The sequence below is a fragment of the Scyliorhinus canicula genome, chromosome 6, assembly GCF_902713615.1.
Source record: "Scyliorhinus canicula chromosome 6, sScyCan1.1, whole genome shotgun sequence".
NCBI lineage: Eukaryota > Metazoa > Chordata > Chondrichthyes > Carcharhiniformes > Scyliorhinidae > Scyliorhinus > Scyliorhinus canicula.
Genome location: NC_052151.1, coordinates 5,851,007 through 5,874,173, shown reverse-complemented (window position 1 = coordinate 5,874,173; position 23,167 = coordinate 5,851,007). Strand labels below are relative to the sequence as shown.

The 23,167-nt window shown below is 45.9% G+C and overlaps 1 protein-coding gene across 3 annotated transcripts in view; it reads left to right on the top strand.

Moving 5' to 3' along the window:
- The window catches only part of enah (ENAH actin regulator), a 482,877-nt gene that overhangs the window by 24,491 nt on the left and 435,219 nt on the right, over positions 1 to 23,167 (top strand). The window contains exon 2 of one of the 3 annotated variants that reach the window (XM_038798924.1): positions 1,895 to 1,913. The exons of the other annotated variants lie outside the window; for them this stretch is intronic. The gene's annotated coding sequence lies outside the window, so the exon portion shown is untranslated. The remainder of the gene's footprint in view (positions 1 to 1,894; positions 1,914 to 23,167) is intronic. 3 annotated transcript variants of the gene reach the window in all.

Sequence of the window (23,167 nt, the reverse complement as noted above, 5' to 3'; positions counted from 1 at the left end):
CATTGCTGTGTCCTGCCCTGGACTCTCCTGTGTATCTCTCTCCAGCAGATTCAGTTATCAGATCCTGTCCAGTAGGTACACTGTCTATTTGTGTCTCTTGTAAGAAAATGATTAATCTTCGCAGTCCTCCTGCCTTGTTTCCCTAAAGCTAGAAAATGGAAGAATCTCTTCTCCGTGATTTGGCACCAAAGGTACATCGATACAGGGCACTCGGTGTCAAATATATGTGCAGGGTGCTTGCCGTGTTCACTGCTGCTGCTTCTGGCTGGTAGACTGCACAAAGCCTCATTTCCTTATTTAAAAAGTGGCAGCAGCCACCATTTTCAATAACAATGTCGGTAGCGGCTGTTGGCTGCACTTTTCCCATGATCGGGTCTGCTGCCGGAACGCTGTGGCTGATCGCTCCGCTGTTGGTCGCGCTTTTCCCACGATCGGGTCTACTGCCAGAACGCTGTGGACTGTTCGTTCCGTGACCCTCCTGACACCTGTCTGTGGGTCACAGCCCGCAATTAAAAAAACCCTGGTCTAGATGATTGATGGCCTATGTGGCTGATCTTGTGCTATTTTCCCGTGCTACCCCAATATCCCTTATTATCTTTAATAACTAGAAATTTATCCACTTCCGTCTTGGACATGTCTCGTGACTGAGCCTTCACAATCCCCTGGGGTAGAGAATTCCAAGGATTCACCAGTCTGAGGATTCTATCCCGACCCTGAGTAGCCTACCTCTTATTGTGAGACTGTGTCCTTGGTTCTAGACTACTCAGCCAGGGGAAATTTCCAGCTGTACACAATACTCCAGCTGTGGTCTCGTCAAGGCTCTGTACAACTACAGCAACATTTCTTTACTCCTGTACTTGAGACCTCCTTCCAATAAAGGCCAACATAAAATTTGCCTTCCTAATTGCTTGTTACATCTTTGGGTCTCTTTCAGTGACTCGTGAACAAGGACATACGATCCTTTTTGGACTGCCCAAACTCTCACAATTAAGAAATATTCTGCATTTCTGTTTTCCCGACCAAAGTGAAAATGAAATGAAAAAAAAAAGAAAATCGCTTATTGTCACGAGTAGGCTTCAATGAAGTTACTGTGAAAAGCCCCTAGTCGCCACTTTCCAGCACCTGTCCGGGGAGGCTGGTACAGGAATCGAACCGTGCTGCTGGCCTGCTTGGTCTGCTTTAAAAGCCAGCGATTTAGCCCAGTGAGCTAAACCAGCCCCTTGGACAGAAACATAGAAAATAGGAGTGGGCCAATTGGTACTTTAAGCCTGCTCCACCATTCATTATGCTAATCTTTATTAGTGTCACAAGTAGGCTTACTTTAACACTGCAATGAAGTTACTGTGAAAATCCCCTAGTTGCCACACTCCTGTTCAGGTACACTGAGGGAGAATTCAGAATGTCTAATTCACCTAACAAGCACGTCTTTCAGGACTTGTGGGAGCACCCGGAGGAAACCCACGGAGAGAACATGCAGACTCATAGCTGATCATTCATCTCAGTAACTTGTTCCTGCTTTTCTCCCATATCCTTTAATCCCTTTAGCCCCAAGAGCTATATATAACTCCTTGAAAACATGCAATGTTTTGGCCTCAGCTGCTTTTTGTGGGAGCGAATTCCAGAGGCTCACCACTTTCTAGGAGAAGACGTTTCTCATCTTAGTCCCAAATGGTCTACCCTATTTCTGGTTCTGGACTCCCCTGACATTGGGAACATCCTTCCTGCATCTACCCTGTTAGAATTACCCTCTCTTCCACCCCCCCCCCCCCCCCCCCCAAACCCCTTCTGAATTGCAGCGAATATATAATCTTAATCGACTCGGTCTATCCACATAATGTCAGTCCTGTCATCCCAGAAATCAGTCTGGTAAACCTTTTCTGCACTCCCTCTTTAGCAAGAACATCCTTCCTCAGGTAAGGAGACCAAATTGCACACAATATTCCAGATCTCACCAGGGCCCTGTATAATTGCAGCAAGGTTTATCGTGTTTATGGAGACCTGCTGTGTGAATGTTATCTGCCCTGCACAGTCACTACAAAGCGCTTCTCTGTGAAGCACTTTGGAGATTCTGTAAAGGAGTTGCCTAAGTCCCGTTCATTTTTTCACTGGGATGAATATTTGAAGGAAATTATCCAGTTGGTTAAAAAGCATATAGATGTTTCCCACAGATTAACGGTTCCACCTATGAATGTTGAGCTCTGTCAAGATGTGGAGATGCCGGCGTTGGATTGGGGTGAGCTCAGTAAGAAGTCTTACAACACCAGGTTAAAGTCCAACAGGTTTGTTTCAAATCACTAGCTTTTGGAGCACAGCTCCTTCCTCATGTGAATGCTGAGGAAGGAACAATGCTTCGAAAGCTAGTGATTTGAAACAAACCTGTTGGACTTTAACCTGGCGCTGTAAGACTTCTTACTGACCTCTGTCAAGATAGTAGGAAGGGGTGCAGTAATTAGCTTCAGTTCCACGAGGTTCGGGAGAGGAAAATCGTTCATGGCTATTTAATTGGGCAGTCCAATGATTCTTTCAGTGAGAGTGAACTTAGATTTTTAAGATGCCTTTTGTAACCTCCGAGGATTCCACAGTGCATTTTCATGTGTAGTCTCTGATGGAATCTATGGAATGTGCTTGGCAACCAATTTAGGCACAGCTAGAATGTAATAGATTATTGTCTTTGTTATAGCTGAGGGATAATTTTGGCCAAGTACTAGAATAACTCCTCTGAACCTCTTTGAATGGTGCCTTGGGATCATTTTTTAATGTATTTTGAAGGGGCAGATGGGGACCTGGTTTAACATTACATGCAAAAGACAACATCTCTATTTCATGTATGGTAGCATATTTGTTACTGGGCAAGTAATTAAGAAGCTTGGACTAATGGTCCAGAAACATGAGTCAAAATCTGACTATGGTAACAATAGAATTTGAATCCAGTTAATTAAATAAATCTGGGATAAGATATGAATCTGTATTGATAACTCAGAAACAATTGGATTGTCGTAAAAGCCAATCAGGTTCACTAGGCCGTGCTTGTTAGGTGAATTGGACATTCTGAATTCTCCCTGTGTAGCTGAACAGGCGCTGGAGTGTGGCGACTAGGGGATTTTCACAGTAACTTCATTGCAATGTTAATGTCAGCCTACTTGTGACAATAATAAAGATTATTATTTGAGCGGCACGGTAGCACAGTGGTTAGCACTGTTGTTTCACAGTGCCAGGCTCCCAGGTTCAATTCCTGGTTTGGGTCACTATCTGTGCGGAGTTTGCACGTTCTCCCCGTGTCTGCGTGGGTTTCCTCCGGGTGCTCTGGTTTCTTCCCACAAGTCCTGAAAGATGTGCTGTTAGGTGAATTGGTCATTCTGAATTCTCCTTCTGTGATCCGAACAGGCGCCTGAATGTGGCAACTAGGACTTTTCACATTAACTTCATTGTAATGTTAATGTAAGCCTACTTGTGACAATAAAGAGTATTATTATTAAGAAAGATTATTATTATGTAAAATGGAAGCAAATCTGTTATCCTTACCCAGTATGCTGTGTGACTCCAGGCCTACAGCAATGTGGTTGGGCCCCATATCTAAGGAAGGATGTTCTGGCCGTGGAAAGGATCCAGAAGAGGTTCAGAAGAATGATCCTTTGAATGAGGAATGTTTGAGGACTCCGGGTCTGTACTTGTTGGAGTTTAGAAGGATGAGAGGGGATCTTATTGAAACGTACAAGATACTGCGAGGCCTGGATAGAGTGGATGTGGAGAGGATATTTCCACTTGTAGGAAAAACTAGAACCAGAGGACACCATCTCAGATTAAAGGGACGATCCTTTAAAACAGAGATGAGGAGGAATTTCTTCTGCCAGAGGATGGTGAATCTGTGGAACTCTTTGCTGCAGAAGGCTGTGGAGGTCAATTCACTGAGTGTCTTTAAGGCAGAGATAGATAGGTTCTTGATTAATGAGGGGATCAGGGGTTATGGGGAGAAGGCAGGAGAATGGGGATGAGAAAATATCAGCCATGATTGAATGGCGGAGCAGACTCGATGGGCCAAGTGGCCTAATTCTGCTCCTATGTCTTATGGTTGACGCTCAACCACCTTCTGGAATGATCTAGCAACCACTCCGTTGTATTCAAGAAGGCAGTGCAGTGCCTTTCATAGCACCTTGCGGGCCAAGGAGGGATGGGCAATTCATGCTTGAATTCACAGTGATGGCTGCACTCCATGAATGGATAACAAAATGCAACAGTTCATTAGTGCTGCGCTGTGTCAGGGTAAGATGCTCAAATTCCTGGTGGAGCTTGAACCTCTGTCTTTCGACTTGGAAGTAAATGTGCTACTGGTGACCAAATGCTAATACCTAATGTACACAAAGCTAATGTGAGATTCTGTTATTTTTTTTAAAGGCTGACTTGTATTATTAATTTAAGAGGCTGAACCCAGTTTACTTCAATGCAAATTTACCAGATTTAAGACTGGTTGGCAGTGATTGTTAGGAGGCTATGATAAAACTTATCTGGGTTTGGATCTGTTTCTCAGATTAAAAATTGTCAGTTCGTCACATAAGGAAAGGTTGTGAATGAAGAAAGGGTTAAAATATTACTTTGCAGCAAATGTTTGTGTGTCTGCACAGCAGTGAAACTATATGTAGAGCTTGTGATTATTAAAGCATGACTTAAAACCTGGGTATTTATAGTATGAAAGCTATTTTATGTGAAATATTAGAAGTTGGCGTGGTAGTCGTTTCATCTCCCATTTTAAGCAGCGGATTTCCAACCCTTGCCCTAATTAGGACAAAATCAATGTACAAATAACATAGAACATAGAACATTACAGCGCAGAACGGGCCCTTCGGCCCTCGATGTTGCGCCGACCCGTGAAACCATCTGAAGCCTATCTGACCTACACTATTCCATTTTCATCCATATGTCTATCTAGTGACCACTTAAATGCCCTTAAATTTGGCGAGTCTACTACTGTTGCAGGCAGGGCGTTCCACACCCCTACTACTCTCTGAGTAAAGAAACTGCCTCTGACATCTGTCCTATATCTACCACCCCTCAATTTAAAGCTATGTCCTCTCGTGTTGGTCATCACCATCCGAGGAAAAAGACTCTCACTGTCCACCCTATCTAACCCTCTGACTATCTTGTATGTCTCTGTTAAGTCACCTCTCAGCCTTCTCCTCTCTAACGAAAACAACCTCAAGTCCCTGAGCCTTTCCTCGTAAGACCTTCCCTCCATACCAGGCAACATCCTAGTAAATCTCCTCTGAACCCTTTCCAAAGCTTCCACATCCTTCCTATAATGTGGTGACCAGAACTGCACGCAGTACTCCAGGTGCGGCCGCACCAGAGTTTTGTACAGCTGCAGCATGACCTCGTGGCTCCGAAACTCAATCCCCCTACTGATAAAGGCTAGCACACCATATGCCTTCTTAACAGCCCTATTAACCTGGGTGGCAACTTTCAGGGATTTATGTACCTGGATGCCGAGATCTCTCTGTTCATCTACACTACCAAGAATCTTGCCGTTAGCCCAGTACTCTGCATTCCTGTTACTCCTTCCAAAGTGAACCACCTCACACTTTTCCGCATTAAACTCCATCTGCCACCTCTCAGCCCAGCTCTGCAGCTTATCTATGTCCCTCTGTAACCTATAACATCCTTCAGCACTATCCACAACTCCACCAACCTTTGTGTCATCTGCAAATTTACTAACCCATCCTTCTACACCCTCTTCCAGGTCATTTATAAAAATGACAAACAGCAGTGGCCCCAAAACAGATCCTTGCGGTACACCACTAGTAACTGAACTCCAGGATGAACATTTGCCATCAACCACCACCCTCTGTCTTCTTTCAGCTAGCCAATTACTGATCCAAACTGCTAAATCACCTTCAATCCCATACTTCCGTATTTTCTGCAATAGCCTACCATGGGGAACCTTATCAAACGCCTTACTGAAATCCATATACACCACATCAACCGCTTTACCCTCATCCACCTGTTTGGTCACCTTCTCAAAAAACTCAATAAGGTTTGTGAGGCATGACCTACCCTTCACAAAACCGTGTTGAGTATCGCTAATCAACTTGTTCTTTTCAAGATGATTATAAACCCTATCTCTTATAACCTTTTCCAACATTTTACCCACAACAGAAGTAAGGCTCACAGGTCTATAATTACCAGGGTTGTCTCTACTCCCCTTCTTGAACAAGGGGACAACATTTGCTATCCTCCAGTCTTCTGGCACTATTCCTGTCGACAAAGACGACATAAAGATCAAGGACAAAGGCTCTGCAATCTCCTCCCTGGCTTCCCAGAGAATCCTAGGATAAATCCCATCTGGTCCAGGGGACTTATCTATTTTTACACTTTCCAAAATTGCTAACACCTCCTCCTTGTGAACCTCAATCCCATCTAGCCTGGTCGACTGTACCTGAGTATTCCCCTCAACAACATTGTCTTTTTCCTGTGTGAATACGGACGGAAAATATCCATTTAACGCTTCCCCTATCATATATGTTCTAAAATATAGTTACTGATAGCAAAGGAAAAGTATTTGAGCAGTTTTGTGAGGGAAAATTTAGATGGCTTCCTTTTGATTTGTCTTTCTTTGTAAATGGGGAAAAATTCAAAAGTAGTTTTTTCTGGTCTGAAACCTTAAGATAGCAAATTAGATTAGCAACAATGTAGAAAGGTTTATTTTCTTTGAAATCTGAGTTGATCTTTCTAAAATGTGTTAATTACATAATTTTTGATCTTGAACTAAATCACCATTGAGTAAACTTGAGAGTCAAATGTTTTTGGCAAGGATGGCTATGATTGGTTTTGACCCGGTGTCAGTGAAGGGAGGTGATATAGTTCCAAGCCATGTATGTAGCCTTGCATGTAACAAGGTAATGCAGTAATCATGGGGGACTTAAATCTACACCACCTTCAGCGATATGATTGACCACCTAAGAAACTGTTACTGATCATGGGTTCTGTGGGTCGTTGTGTGGCTGATGAGCCTGCTCCTAAAGTCACATATTTGACCGCACAGTTAGCAGGTGTTTCCAGGAGGAGAGGTTGGTCCTTGGACTCGAGATTGCTGGTACTCTTTTTTTCAGGTTCCTTTCCAAGGCCTCCTCTTACCATCGGGTGTCCTCGAAGAATTGTGTCCCTTCAATCAGGAGGTTTCACCAAGTAGGTCTCTTCTGAGCAAGGACCGTCATGCGTTGATGTTTATGTTGCATTTCTTGAGGTAAGCCTTCACGGTGTTTTTAGACTGGTTAAACCTAATTAGCATTGTTGGCCTGGACCATGTTCCAGTCGATTGATAGACACAACACCTTTAACTTTGAATCAAATCGGGCTGGAGCAGGGGGAAATATTTAGATACATGCAGGTTCGAGACTATGCCAGAAAGGAGATACAGAGCTTCCCAGTAGAGCCGGCTTCCACATTGCTGGAGGAGGCGCTGATGACAGGGAGGCTGGAGAAGGGGGTAGTATCGGCGGTTTACGGAGCTATTTTGAGGAGGAGAAAGTGCCGCTAGAAGAGATCAAGGCAAAGTGAGAGGCAGAGTTGGGAGAGGGTATGGAGGAGGGGTTCTGGTGTGAGGTGCTCCGAAGGGTCTACGCCTCTAACTCGTGTGCGAGGTTGGGACTGATTCAGCTGAAGGTGGTGTACAGAGCGCACCGTACAAGGGCGAGGATGAGCCGGCTCTTTGAGGGGGTAGAAGATGTGTGTGAAAGTTGTGGGGGGTGGGGGCGCCCGCAAACCACATTCATATGTTTTGGCCCTGTGCAAATGTTGGGGGGGGGGGAGAGGGACTGTATGTGTTAGTAGTGACTATGGGTGATTTCTGATTCCTTTTTGTCATTTGTTGATGTTAACATGTGGGCTAATGCCTGTGGTTTGCTGGGAGGATGGGATCGTTGTTATTGATCTGGGGATTGACATTACATTCGTTATTGATTATTGTTTATTGTTGGGTGTAAATTTGGGAGAAAATGTGAAAAAGGAGGAGAATAAAAAATATTTTGAAAAACAGCAACTTTGAATCAAATCACTTCTTCATTGAACACAATGTAAAAGCCCAATGCTTATCGCTACTACAAGAGAGGTTCTGTCATACACTGCATCGGAGCCGTATTAGGCTGCTCTTTCAGAAGGTCAGTATAGATTGGATGGGCTGAATGGCCTCCTTCTGCATTGTGGGAATTCTATGAAAGCACATAAATGATTCTACCTTCCTTTGCTACCACTGCAAGTTCACAAGCATCGGTGAAACTATTAATACTTATCTAACTTCTAGTCGTGGAGGTGATTACTCCATTGCACTGGTCAGTCACAAGTGGTGGTTAGACTCCGGCTTCAAGTTGGAGGCTTGATGTTGTTCCTCGAGGCTTCTGTGCTGAAATGTCTTTGTCTCCTTGTTCAGATCAAGCTGGCATTGATCTCATGCTTCCTGTCATGTGCTCACAGGACAGCACAAATCAATTACTGTCCTTGTTCAAAGAGTTATGATTCACTCAGGACATATTTCTTCTCATGATCACGACTCGGGGATCTGTATTCAATGATTGTCTATCCAAGGCATTACACCAGCCATTGTCCAATCAGCTTCTGTCCTCACTCACTGACTGCGCATCATGGGCAGGATTCTCAGTCGGCTGATGCCGGAATCAGGAAACTTGATTGGGCGGAGAATTGGTTCCAACGCCGAAATCGTGGCGGGTGGCGGTTTCATGTCAAATGGCAATTCTCTGTCATCTCGCCAGTGGCATCAATGCGTTCCAGAACACACATACAGTAAACACCCATGACATATCATTAGTGGGTCTGACCCGGTATTCTCCACCTCCACTGTGGTAAGTTCCCAACAGCGAGCTTCACTTGTGCTTTTAAAAATCAGCAAACCGGCGCCGTGGCTGCTGAGGGAGAGAGAAGGGGTACAGAGAGTGTCCAACATTGCCATAGTTTGCTGACAGTCATGCCGCTTCTGCCAGAGCCGGTAGGAGTAGTGGGGGGTAGCCAGGAAGTGGGCTGTGGGACCGGGGTAGACATGTATTGAAAACCATTGCTACGGCCCGCAAGGCAGCCATGTGGCTTCGCACGCCGCTGACTGCCCACGATGTACTTAGAGCCACAGGTCGTATGGGTGTCCTCACCAGGCCATACCCCTAGGTGCTGTCTGGGCCCAGCCGACTCATCAACGGGATGGGTGCGCTCCAGCGCTACCAGTGTCATTTTGATGAGTGTATGTGTGGGGAGTGAAGTGTGTGTATGTGACTGCAGCTTGTCAGCCTCTGAGTGTCAATCATGGACCCAGTGAATCCCGCACCATTTCTAATTGGAATCCATTGTGTTCCATGTGGCGCTGGTGCTAGCCCCTTAACAGTTGTTGAATTGGTCCAGATGCGGAACCAGTTTTGCTGTTGCGGAAGTCTACGAATCTTGCCCTGGCCGTCAACACTCAGTCTCAAGAACGGAGAATCCATCCGCATGTTCTTCACTGCAGACCCCCACTGTTTATGCTGTTTATGGTGATAGAGCCTTTTTAACCATCTGGCTTTGTTGGTGTTTTCACTTTGCTGGTGTCTTTTAACGTAGTCATATTTCACAGGCACAGCGCCAGGTTTGCTGTATTTATTGCTGATGAATGCAGGATGAATTCCTGGAATGTATGCACAATAGTTTTGTCGAACAGTATGTGAGGAACCAATTGGAGAATGGGCTATTTTCCATCTAGTATTATGCAATGAGAAAGGACTAATCTTTTAAAGGAGCTTTTCAGGAAGAGTGATCATAATTTAGTAGAATTTTGCATTGAGTTTGATATAAACAAAAGGAAACTACAAAGTTATGAGATAGACTGGGAAGCTACATGAATAGGTATGATTGTAGACCGGCAATGTCTAGTATTTAAATAATTAATACAGGGATACATGGTTTGCAACAAATTTACATTCTTTGAAGGTACAGAAAGCCATGAGGAAATGTGATACTGTACAATCATGGCTAACAGAAAGGTTGAGGATTCTCTTAGATCAAGGGAAGAGGCATATAAAATTCCCAAAACGTAGTATGCCTGAGGACTGGGAGTATTTTAAAATTCAGCAAAAGAGAACCAAGAAATTGATAGAAAATAGAATACAAAATTAAATTGGCAAGGAACATAAAAGTTGCTATCAGTATGTAAAAAGGAAATGGATAGTAAAGTCATGATGAGCAGAGAATGGAGAATTTATCATTTAGATCCTAACCACTTGCTACCCAAAAAAAAATTATTTCATTATGTCATGGAGTCACAAAGTCATTGTGGTACAGAAGGAGGTTGTTTATCCTATTGACTCCATGCCGGCTGTCAGTCCCATCCCAGTAGCCCTGCAGATTTAATTCCCTCAAGTTCCTGCCAAGTTTTTCTTTTGAAACCATTCATCGACTCTGCTTTCTCCACTCTAAGGCAGCAAGTTCCCGCTCATCACTAATTATTTAAAAAACATTCTTCCTTGCATACACCTCATCTCTTATCCAATACCTCATCTATTACCCAAAACCCTAAATATGCGGCCCTTAGACCTTGTACCATCAGTTAATCAGCTTTTCTTTGTCTACTTTATCTAAAACTGTCATAATCTGTAGATTTCAATCAAATCTCCTTGCTCCAAGGAGATCAACTCCAGCCTCTCCAACCTAAACTTATAGCTAAAATCACTCCTGTCTAGAACCATTCTGCTAAGTCTCCTCTGCACCGTCATCTTTTGGTTCTTTTGCCATTCACCTTAAATCTGTGTCTGCTGGCCCTCGGCCTTCCTGCCAGCAGGAGCAATTCCTCCCTAACTACTATCTGTCTGTCTCAACCTTTGATTTTCAGCAACTATGCGATCATGTCTCAATCTTCTCTTTTCTAAGGAGAACATCCCTGCCTCTCCAATCTGTTCGTATCATTGAACTCCTTCATCCCCAGAATTATTCTCAAATCTTTTGTGCCCTCTGTAAAGTCTTTTACATCTTGAGGTGTGGTGCCCAGAATTGGACGCAGTACTCCAGCTCTGAGCAAATGCTTTGTAAAGGTTCACCCCGATCCTCGGGAGGCCATATTCGGGGTGTCGGACCAGCCGGAGCTGGAAACGGGCGCAGAGGCAGATGTTGTAGCCTTCGCCTCGTTGATCGCCCGAAGGCGGATCCTGTTGGGGTGGAGATCAACCTCACAGGTTGGGGGGGGGGGGGCTGCTGGAATTCCTGACGCTTGAAAAGGTCAAATTTGAACTGAGGGGAAGGATGGAGGGATTCTACAATTCATGGGCGTTATTCATTATGCACCTTTGAGAATTGCATCACATCGAACATTAGGGGGTTGGGGGTTGGGAGGGTTCGGGGGAGGGGGACTGTATGTGTTAATGGTGACTGGGTTATTCCTCTTTGTCATTTGTTTATGTTATCTTGCGGGCTAATGTTTGGGGGTTTGATAGGAGGATGGGATTGTTGTTATTGATATGGGGATTGACATTGTGTTCGTTACTGATTATTGTTTATTGTTGTTGTAAATTTGGGAGAAAATGTGAAAAAGGAGGCGAATAAAAAGAATTTGAAACAAAAACTTGCTGTCTTGTACTCCATGCTTTATGCTTGCCCAATGTATTTTTTCCATAAGACAGGAGCAGAATTAGGCCACTCGGCTCTTTAAGTCTGCTCCGCCATTCAATCATGGCTGATATTTTTCTCATTCCCATTCTCCTGCTTTCTCCCCATAACCCCTGATCGCCTTATTAATCAAGAACCTATCTCTCTGTCTTAAAGACACTCAATGATTTGGCCTCCGGGTGGCACTTGGTGCAGTGGTTAGCACTGGGACTGCGGTGCTGATAACCCTGGTTTGAATCCCGGCACTGGGTCACTGTCTGTGTGGCGTTTGTACATTCTCCCCATGTCTGCATGGGTTTCACCCCCACAGCCTAAAGATATGCAGGTTAGGTGGATAGGCCACGCTAAATTGCCCCTTAATTGGAAAAAAAATGATTTGGCCTCCACAGCCTTCTGCGGCAAGGAGTTCTACAGATTCACCACCCTCTGGCTGAAGAAATTCCTCCTCATCTCTGTTTTAAAGGATCCTCCCTCTAGCCTGAGATTGTGTCCTCTGCTTCTAGTTTTTCTGCAAGTACAAACATCCTTTCCACGTCCACTCTATCCAGGCCTCGCAATATCCTGTAAGTTTCAATAAGATCCCCCCTTATTTGTCTAAACTCCAATGAGTACAGACCCAGATATCCTCATACAACAAGCTTTTCATTCCAGGGATCATTCTTGTGAACCTCCAAGGCCAGCACGTACCTCCTTAGATACGGGGCCCAAAACTGCTCATAATACTCCAAATGGGATCTGACCAGTGCCTTATACAGCCTCAGAAGTACATCCCTGGTCTTGTATTCTAGCCCTCTCGACATGAATGCTAACATTGCATTTGCCTTCCTAACTGCTGACTGAACCTGCACGTTAACCTTAAGAGAATCGTGAACAAGGACTCCTGTTGCTCGTTGTGTTCTCTCTTTAATTGGCTCTGTTTATGGCGGTTAATATGGTCGTCTTCCTTAATTCTCAATTCTCAAGAGTCGCCAGGTATCTTTCGATACCGCCACAAGGTTCAAAACCGAATACTGATCAAAGACTCGATACACCAGTTAGTAAGTTCGAAATCAATGCTCATTTATTTACACACCGTCAAATATACTCATGCACACAACTCTACCAACTAAACTGTCACTACGAACTAAACTATCACTACTACTAAAGCCTGTACTTAGCTTCAGGCGCCCACTCAGTCAGAGGAACAATGGTCGTTGTCCGTTTCTGAGGCTGCTGGGGTCGAGCTGGTACGGAATAGTAGCTAGGAGCGTCTGTCTCGTAGCGTGCGTTGACTTTGGACTTACTTGTTGTGGTGCAGCTGCTAGGCAGGTCTCTCCTCACTGAGAGCCAAGGCCAAGAGAGCGATTCTCTTGGGGGCTTCTTCTTATACCCAAAGGGGGCTTCGCACGCTTTTGGATGGGCCTTGAACTTGGTCCCAATTAATTGGACCGTATCTTGATCATCGGTATCGATTTCCTCCAATAAAGGGGTGGGTGCCCTGATTGCTGGGCTGGTCCTATAAATGTTACTCTTTTGTCCCCGGAGATGGCTCATTAGTATGGTGATGGCTTTGCAGTATCGGTCTTGTCTGGGAGCTACAGCTCCAATCAGCAGACAAACCTTGCACCTGTTTGCTTTCTCAGCATTATCCATTTTCCCTGCATTCTTTGCAAAGTGTCCATTTTGTAATTGGGACTTGGCCACCCCAGGTGGCTACACTCCCAAATGCCTTTGTGCATGTGATTTCCTAAGCATCTCCCCATTTAGAAAATAGTCTATGCCTCCATTTTTCGTTCCAAAGTGCATAACCTCACACTTTTCCACATTGTATTACATCTGCCACTTCTAGCCCACTCTCCTAGCCTGTCCAAGTCCTTCTGCAGCCTGCCTGCTTCCTCAATACTACCTATCCCTCTGCAGATCTTTGTATCATCTGCAAACTTAGCAACAGTGCCTTCAGTTCCTTCTTGCAGATCATTAACTTATATTGTGAAAAATTGTGGTCCCAGCACCGCCCCCTGAGGCACACCACTAGTCACCGGCTGCCATCCTGAAAAAGACCCTTTATCCCCTCTTTCTGCTTTCTGTGAGTCAACCAATCCTCTATCTATGCCAGGATTTTACCATGGGCTCTTAACTTATTTATCTTGTCAAAGGCCTGCTGGAAATCGAAATAAATCATCCCCACTGATTCTCCTCTGTCTAACTTCCTTGTTACTTCCTCAAAGAACTCTAACAGATTTGTCAGATATGACCGCCCCTTGGAAAAGCTGTGCTGACTCAGTCTATGTATGGAATGATCTGTCTGAACTGCACGCAGAAGAATACTTTTCACTGTACCTCGGTACACATGACAATAAACAAATCCAATGCTTCTATTTAGAAAACCAAGGTTCCCATTTTTCGTCTTAACCAACTTGCCCTGCTATCTTCAATGAAGTGTGCCCATATACTCCCAGGTCCCTCAACTCCTGTGTGCACTTGAGATTAGCTTTTTTTTTGTTGGCTCTCGTTAAAATGTTCACATCAGCGTCCTGCATTAAAAATCATCTTCTACATATCGGTCCATTCCTCCAGCCTGTCTATCCTCTTAAAGTTCGACACCAACCTTCTCATCACTCACAATACTTACCAGTATGCAACAAACCCTGAAAACTGGTACAGTGCTGCATAAATGCTTCTGCGACATGAAATGTTTGTGTTAATGGGTAGCACAGGAGCACAGTGGTTAGCACTGATGCTTCACAGGTCCATCCCAGATTCAAGTCCGGCTCAGGTCACTGTCTGTGTGGCGTCTGCATGGTCTCCCTGTGTCTGCGTGGGTTTCCTCCGGGTGCTCTGGTTTCCTCCCGCAAGTCCCAAAAGACGCGCTGTTGGGTATTTTGGACATTCTGAATTCTCCCCCTGCATACCCAAAACAGATCTGAAATGATCCCAAATGTGGCGACTAGGGGCTTTTTTGCAGTAATTTAATTGCAGTATTAATGTAAGCCTACTTGTAACAATAAAGATTATTATTATAATTGGTATTCGCTAATTCAGGGGTTCTGCTGCTCCAGTTCAAATAAACTTGACATGTCTGAAATTGGGATCTTCCTAGTCGAAATTGAATTGCAGAGATAGAACATAGAACACTACAGCGCAGTACGGGCCCTTCGGCCCTCGATGTTGCGCCGACCTGTGAAACCATCTGAAGCCTATCTGACTTACACTATTCCATTTTCATCCATATGTCTATCCAGTGACCACTTAAATGCCCTTAAAGTTGGCGAGTCTACTACTGTTGCAGGCAGGGCGTTCCACACCCCTACTACTCTCTGAGTAAAGAAACTGCCTCTGATATCTGTCCTATATCTCTCACCCCTCAATTTAAAGCTATGTCCCCTCGTGTTGGTCATCACCATCCGAGGAAAAAGACTCTCACTGTCCACCCTATCTAACCCTCTGACTATCTTATATGTCTCTATTAAGTCACCTCTCAGCCTTCTCCTCTCTAACGAAAACAACCTTAATTCCCTGAGCCTTTCCTCGTAAGACCTTCCCTCCATACCAGGCAACATCCTAGTAAATCTCCTCTGAACCCTTCCCAAAGCTTCCACATCCTTCCTATAATGTGGTGACCAGAACTGCACGCAGTACTCCAGGTGCGGCTGCAGCAGAGTTATGTACAGCTGCAGCATGACCTTGTGGTTCCGAAACTCAATCCCCCTGCTTATAATGGCTAGCACACCATATGCCTTCTTAACAGCCCTATTAACCTGGGTGGCAACTTTCAGGGATTTATGTACCTGGATGCCGAGATCTCTCTGTTCATCTACACTACCAAGAATCTTGCCATTAGCCCAGTACTCTGCATTCCTGTTACTCCTTCCAAAGTGAACCACCTCACACTTTTCCGCATTAAACTCCATCTGCCACCTCTCAGCCCAGCTCTGCAGCTTATCTATGTCCCTCTGTATCCTATAACATCCTTCAGCACTATCCACAACTCCACTGACCTTCGTGTCATCTGCAAATTTACTAACCCATCCTTCTACACCCTCTTCCAGGTCATTTATAAAAATGACAAACAGCAGTGGCCCCAAAACAGATCCTTGCGGTACACCACTAGTAACTGAACTCCAGGATGAACATTTGCCATCAACCACCACCCTCGGTCTTCTTTCAGCAGCCAATTACTGATCCAAACCGCTAAATCACCTTCAATTCCATACTTCCTTATTTTCTGCAATAGCCTACCATGGGGAACCTTATCAAACGCCTTACTGAAATCCATATACACCACATTAACAGCTTTATCCTGATCCACCTGTTTGGCCACCTTCTCAAAAAACTCAATAAGGTTTGTGAGGCATGACCTACCCTTCACAAAACCGTGTTGACTATCGCTAATCAACTTGTTCTTTTCAAGATGATTATAAACCCTATCTCTTATAACCTTTTCCAACATTTTACCCACAACCGAAGTAAGGCTCACAGGTCTATAATTACCAGGGTTGTCTCTACTCCCCTTCTTGAACAAGGGGACAACATTTGCTATCCTCCAGTCTTCCGGCACTATTCCTGTCGACAAAGACGACATAAAGATCAAGGACAAAGGCTCTGCAATCTCCTCCCTGGCTTCCCAGAGAATCCTAGGATAGATCCCATCTGGCCCAGGGGACTTATCTATTTTGACATTTTCTAAAATTGCTAACACCTCCTCCTTTTGAACCTCAATTCCATCTAGCCTGGTCGACTGAACCTGAGTGTTCTCGACAACATTGTCTTTCTCCAGTGTAAACACTGACGAAAAATATCCATTTAACGCTTCCCCTATCTCCTCTGATTCCACACACAACTTTCCACTACTATCCTTGATTGGCCCTAATCTTACTCTAGTCATTCTTTTGTTCCTGATATACCTATAGAAAGCCTTAGGGTTTTCCTTGATCCTATCCGCCAACGACTTTTCGTGTCCTCTCCTTGCTCTTCTTAACTCTCCCTTTAGGTCCTTCCTGGCTAACTTGTAACTCTCAAGTGCCCTAACTGAGCCTTCATGTCTCATCCTAACATAAGCCTTCTTCTTCCTCTTGACAAGCGCTTCAAATTCCTTAGTAAACCACGGTTCCCTTGCTCGACAACTTCCTCCCTGCCTGACAGGTACATACTTATCAAGGACACGCAATAGCTGTTCCTTGAAAAAGCTCCACATTTCGATTGTACCCATCCCCTGCAGTTTCCTTCCCCATCCTATACATCCTAAATCTTGCCGAATAGCATCATAATTGCCTTTCCCCCAGCTATAATTCTTGCCTTGCGGTATGTACCTATCCCTGCCAAATGCTAAAGTAAACATAACCGAGTTGTGATCACTATCACCAAAGTGCTCACCTACATCTAAATCTAACTCCTGGTCGGGTTCATTACCCAGTACCAAATCCAATGTGGCCTCGCCCCTTGTTGGCCTGTCTACATACTGTGTCAGAAAACCCTCCTGCACACACTGCACAAAAACTGACCCATCTATAGTACTCGAACTATAGTATTTCCAGTCAATATTTGGAAAGTTAAAGTCCCCCATAACAACTACCCTGTTACACTCGCTCCTGTCGAGAATCATCTTTGCAATCCTTTCCTCTACATCTCTGGAACTATTCGGAGGTCTATAGACAACTCCCAACAGGGTGACCTCCTCTACTGTTCCTAACCTCGGCCCATACTACCTCAGTAGACGAGTCCTCAAGCGTCCTTTCTACCTCCGTAATACTTTCCTTGATTAACAATGCCACACCCCCCCCCTCTTTTACCATCTTCTCTGTTCTTACAGAAACATCTAAGTCCTGGAACCTGCAACAACCATTCCTGTCCCTGCTCTACCCATGTCTCCGAAATCGCCACAACATCGAGATCCCAGGTACCAACCCATGCTGCAAGCTCACCCACCTTATTCCGGATGCTCCTGGCGTTGAAGTAGACACACTTCAAACCAGCGTCCTGCTTGCCGGTGCCCTCTTTCGAACTTTTAACCCTATCCCTGACCTCACTACTCTCAACATCCTGTACACTGGGACTACAATTTAGGTTCCCATCCCCCTGCTGAATTAGTTTAAAACCCCCCGAAGAGCACTAGCAAATCTCCCCCCCAGGATATTGGTACCCCTCTGTTCAGGTGAAGACCATCCTGTTTGTAGAGGTCCCACCTACCCCAGAATGAGCCTCAATTATCCAGGAAACCAAAACCCTCCCTCCTGCACCATCCCTGTAGCCACGTGTTCAACTCCTCTCTCTCCTTATTTCTCACTTCACTAGCACGTGGCACGGGTAACAACCCAGAGATAACAACTCTGTTTGTTCTAGCTCTCAGCTTCCACCCTAGCTCCCTGAATTTCTGTCTCAAATCCCCATCTCTCTTCCTACCTATGTCGTTGGTACCTATGTGGACCACGACTTGGGGCTGCTCCCCCTCCCCCTTAAGGATCCCATAAACACGATCAGAGACATCACGAACCCTGGCACCTGGGAGGCAACACACCAACCGTGAGTCTCTTTTGTTCCCACAGAACCTCCTGTCTGTTCCTCTAACTATGGAGTCCCCAATGACAAGTGCTCTGTTCCTCTTCTCCCTTCCCTTCTGAGCAACAGGGACAGACTCTGTGCCAGAGACCTGTGCCCTATTGCTTACCCCTGGTAAGTCGTCCCCCGCAACAGTATCCAAAACGGTATACTTGTTATAGAGGGGAACGACCACAGGGGATCCCTGCACTGCCTGCCGGTTCCCTCTCCCTCCCCTGACGGTAACCCATCTACCTTCTTCTTTTACCTGAGGTGTGACTACCTCCCTATAACTCCCCTCAATAACCTCCTCCGCCTCCCGAATGATCCGAAGTTCATCCAGCTCCAGGTCCCTAACGCGGCTCTCGAGGAGCTGGAGTTGGGTGCACTTCCCGCAGATGTAGTCAGAAGGGACACTAGAGGTGACCCTTTCCTCCCACATTTTGCAGGAGGAACATTCAACTGCCCTAGCCTCCATTCCAACTGAACTAACTTCCCAACTACTGAAAAATAAAAATAAAAAACTTGTTAGTTTAGCAATCCAACGGACAGAACTTTTTTTTTGGTTAGAGGAGGAGGATGGGTGGGAGACACTACGTAAGTAGTGTTTCGGTAAAGCTGTCACTCGAGAACAGCCCCTTCACAAACCACCTTCAACTTACGCTGACCGCACTGCACGGATGCAAATCTCCCCGGAACAGCCAATCAGAAGCTCTGCTCTGCTGCCCCCTGCTGGATGCTTGACTTCCGGCGAACTCCTCGGGTCACTGATGCAGGTGCACCTTCAACTTACGCTGACCGCACTGCACGGATGCAAATCTCCCCGGAACAGCCAATCAGAAGCTCTGCTCTGCTGCCCCCTGATGGATGTTGGAGATCCACATTACTCCCATCGAAAACTCAAGGGTATAAATGATCTCTGCTATAGACGGCTGACACTGGTAATGTGTTCCACTGATAACTAACAGGAACTGTATTTACATGGTTTTGGACCTGTCTTAGCTTTTCAATTTGGAATGAACTGCTTTCATGCCCAAATGTGTTAATTCAGTAGTGTTTTTAAAAAAACAAACTTTTTATTAAGGTATTTGTAATTTTCTAATAATAACTAACAACAACAGTAAACAATGGAAATCCAAATATTAACATATTGCATAAATCATCTCCATCTCTAACAAATCACTCCAAATCAAATCAAAGAAAATAGCTTAACTTCCCCACCCCCCTTTAAAATTTTTGCCTCTGCCGACAGTTAATTTCCCCCGAAGAAGTCGACAAACGGCTGCCACCTCCGGATGAACCTTCGCATTGACCCTCTTGGGGCGAACTTGATTTTCTCAAGACATAGAAACCCAGCCATGTCGCTAACCCAGGTCTCCGATCTCGGGGGCTTTGAGTCCCTCCACACTAGCAATATCTGTCTCCGGGCTACCAGGGAGGCAAAGGCCAAGAAGTCAGCCTCTCTCACCCCCTGGACTCCTGGATCTTCCGACACTCCAAAAATCGCCACCTCTGGGACTCGGCACCACCTGTGTTTTTAGTACTGTGGACATGACATCTGCAAAACCCTGCCAGAATTCCCTAAGCTTCAGGCATGCCCAAAACATATGGACATGATTTGCTGCCCCCCCCCCCCCCCCCCCCCCCCCCCCCCACACACCTCGCACACCTGTCCTCTACCCCAAAAAACTTGCTCATCCGGGCCACCATCAGGTGTGCCCGGTGAACTACCTTAAATTGTGTCGGACTGAGCCTGGCACAGGATGAGGATGTATTGACTCTACTCAAGGCATTCGCCCACAGACCTGCCTCTATCTCTCCCCCGAGCTCATCTTCCTATTTGCCCTTTAGCTCCTCTATCTGAGTTACCCTCGACTCCATGAGTTCTTTGTCGATATCCGATACCTTCCCCTCTCCCACACCCGTTCGAGAAACTACCCTGTCCTGTATCCCCCATGGCGGTAGGAGCGGAAAGGTCGAAATCTGCCTTCGCAAAAAACCCCGTACCCGCAGATATCTGAATCCATTTCCTGCTGGCAATTCAAATTTCTCCTCTAAATCCTTCAAACAGGGTGAGCTCCCATCTATGAATAAATTGCCCATCCTCTCGATCCCTACTCTCTGCCACCTCCGAAACCCCCATCCAGCCTTCAGTAGTGGTTTTTAAAAAAAATAATTTTTATTCAAATTTTTCAACAACAAATTTTGTCCCAACAGTTAAAGTAAACAAGGTGTAAAACTAAACAGAAACAGAAATACCCCCCAATACAAAGTAATAAATTAATAACTAATAACAATGCAAGAAATGCAAACACACCGTCGCCAAAACAAACCCCCTTGACAAACCCCGAACCCACCCCCCACCCCACCGGGTTGCTGCTGAGACTGACCACCCTTACCCCATCGCCAGGAAATCGAGAAAAGGCTGCCACCGCCGGAAGAACCCTTGTACCGACCTTAAGTCAGGGCAAACTTAACCTTTTCCAGCCTGATGAACCCGGCCATGTCATTGATCCAGGCCTCCGGGCTCGGGGGCTTCGCGTCCCTCCACTGTAAGAGAATCCTACGCCGGGCTACTAGAGACGCAAAGGCCAGGGTACCGGCCTCTCTCGCTCCTGCACTCCCGGCTCCACCCTGGAACCGACCACCCTGGACAAAGCCCCCGTCACCCCCTTCCAAAACCTCCCCCAACGCCGGACATGCCCAAAACATGTGGGTGTGGTTCGCCGGGCCTCCCAAACACCTCCCGCATCTGTCCCGCCCCCCAAAGAACCGGCTCATCCTGGCCCCAGTCATGTGTGCCCTATGCAGCACCTTCAGCTGAATTAAGCTGAGCTGTGCGCAAGAAGAGGACGAGTTCACCCTCCCTAGGGCATCCGCCCACGTCCCATCGCCAATCTCTTCCCCTAGCTCCTCCTCCCACTTCACTTTAGCCTCCTCCTCTTCCTGCATCATCTGATAAATTGCCGAGATCCTACCCTCACCGACCCACGTCCCCGAGAGCACCCTATCCTGCACCCCCCTAGGCAGCAGTAGCGGGAACTCCGCCACCTGCCGCTTAACAAACGCCCTAATCTGCATGTACCTGAAAGCATTCCCAGGGGGGAGGCCCGACTTCCCCTCCAACTCCTCTAAAGTCGCAAACTTCCCATCGAGGAAAAAGATCCCCCATCCGCCTGATGCCTGCCCTATGCCAACTCAAAAACCCACCATCCATTCTCCCTGGTGGAAACCGGTGATTGCCCCGTATCGGGGCCCACATTGAGGCCTTCACTTCCCCCCCTGTGCCGCCTCCACTGCCCCCAAATTTTGAGTGACGCCACCACCGGACTCGTGGAATATCTTGCCGGGGGGAGTGGAAGCGGGGCTGTCACCAATGCCTCCAAACTCGTACCCACACAGGCGCCACCTCCAACCTCTTCCATGCGGCACCTTCTCCCTCCATCACCCACCTGCGAATCATTGCCACATTTTCAGACCAGTAATACCCACACAGGTTGCGCTCCAGGAATACCCTCCTCACTCTCGGGGTCTTCCGCGCCCACACGAACCCCAGATTCAGTCATGTTGTTAAGGACATGGCTGGTAAACCGCCCTCAACTGTATTTTTGCAATTTGGTATAATGTGAGAAAAGGTTTGAAATCCAGAGAATGATGTCCCTGATGTTTTACGATAATAAATAAATGTTAAGCAATAAAATTAACAACAATAAAGTGAACTAGATAATATCTATACATGGCACTACTAATTTTACACCGTTCCTTTTTTTGTGTTAAATACATTTTGGAGTACCCAATTCTTTTTTCCAATTAAGGGGCAATTTAGCGTGGCCAACTGGGAAAATGTACAAACTCCACATGGACAGTGTCCTGAGGCTGCGATCAAACCCAGATCCTCGGCGCTGTGAATTTTGCACAATTCCAAACAATCTTTACTTGACTACCTTCAGAGAGAATTCTTCCTGAACGTTTCACAATCCTTTATAGATTTAAAAAACTATAAAAGTCTGCTAACGTTATCATACCTCTTTGCGGTGATTCTGAGGTAGACCAAACAGCTTGCTTTTCATTTCAGGCTTTCATAGGAACAGGAGTAGGCTATTCAGCTCCTCAAGCCTGTCCTACCATTTAATGAGACCATGGCTGATTTGTGACCTAACTCCATGTAGCTGCTGTTGGCCCATACCCTTGAATATCTTTTTTTTCTATAAATTCATTTTTCCAATTAAGGGGCAATTTAGTGTGGCCAATCCACCTAGCTTGCACATCTTTGGGTTGTGGGGGTGAAACCCACGCTAACACGGGGAGAATGCGCAAACTCCACATGGTCAGTGATCCAGAGCCGGGATTGAACCTGGGACCTCGGCTCCGTGAGGCAGCAATGCTAAACACTTCGCCACCATACTGCCCTTCCCTTAATATCTTAACAAAAATATATCTCGGGTATAAAATTAACAATTGATCGTGCTTCAGTTGCTGTTTGTAGGGGAGAATTTCAAGCCTCTACCACCCTCTGAATGAAGAGGTGCTTCCTAACATCTCTCCTGAACGATCTATCCCTAATTTTTAGACTATGCCCTGCTAGTTTTGGAATCTCAAACCAGTGGAAGTAGGGCTAGGGCAGTTGCATGCTCCTCCTGTAGGATGTGGGTGGTCGCTGACTACACCTGCGAGAAGTGCACCCAACTCCAGCTCCTCAGTAACCGCATTAGGGAACTGGAGCTGGATGAACTTTGGATCATCTGGGAGGCAGAGGGGGTGATAGAGAGGAGTTACAGGGAGGTAGCCACACTCAACTTATGTTGCCTCCTGTGTGCCAGGGTCAGGATGTCTTGGATCGAGTCTACAGGACTCTTAAGGGGGAGGGGGAGCAACCAGAGGTTGTGGTGCACATAGGCACCAACGACATAGCTAAGAAAAGGGATGAGGATCTAAAAAGTGATTTGAGGGAGTTAGGTTGGAAGCTAAAGAGCAGGACAAGCAAAGTAGTAATCTCAGCATTGCTACCGGTGCCACGTGCAAGTGAGGCAAG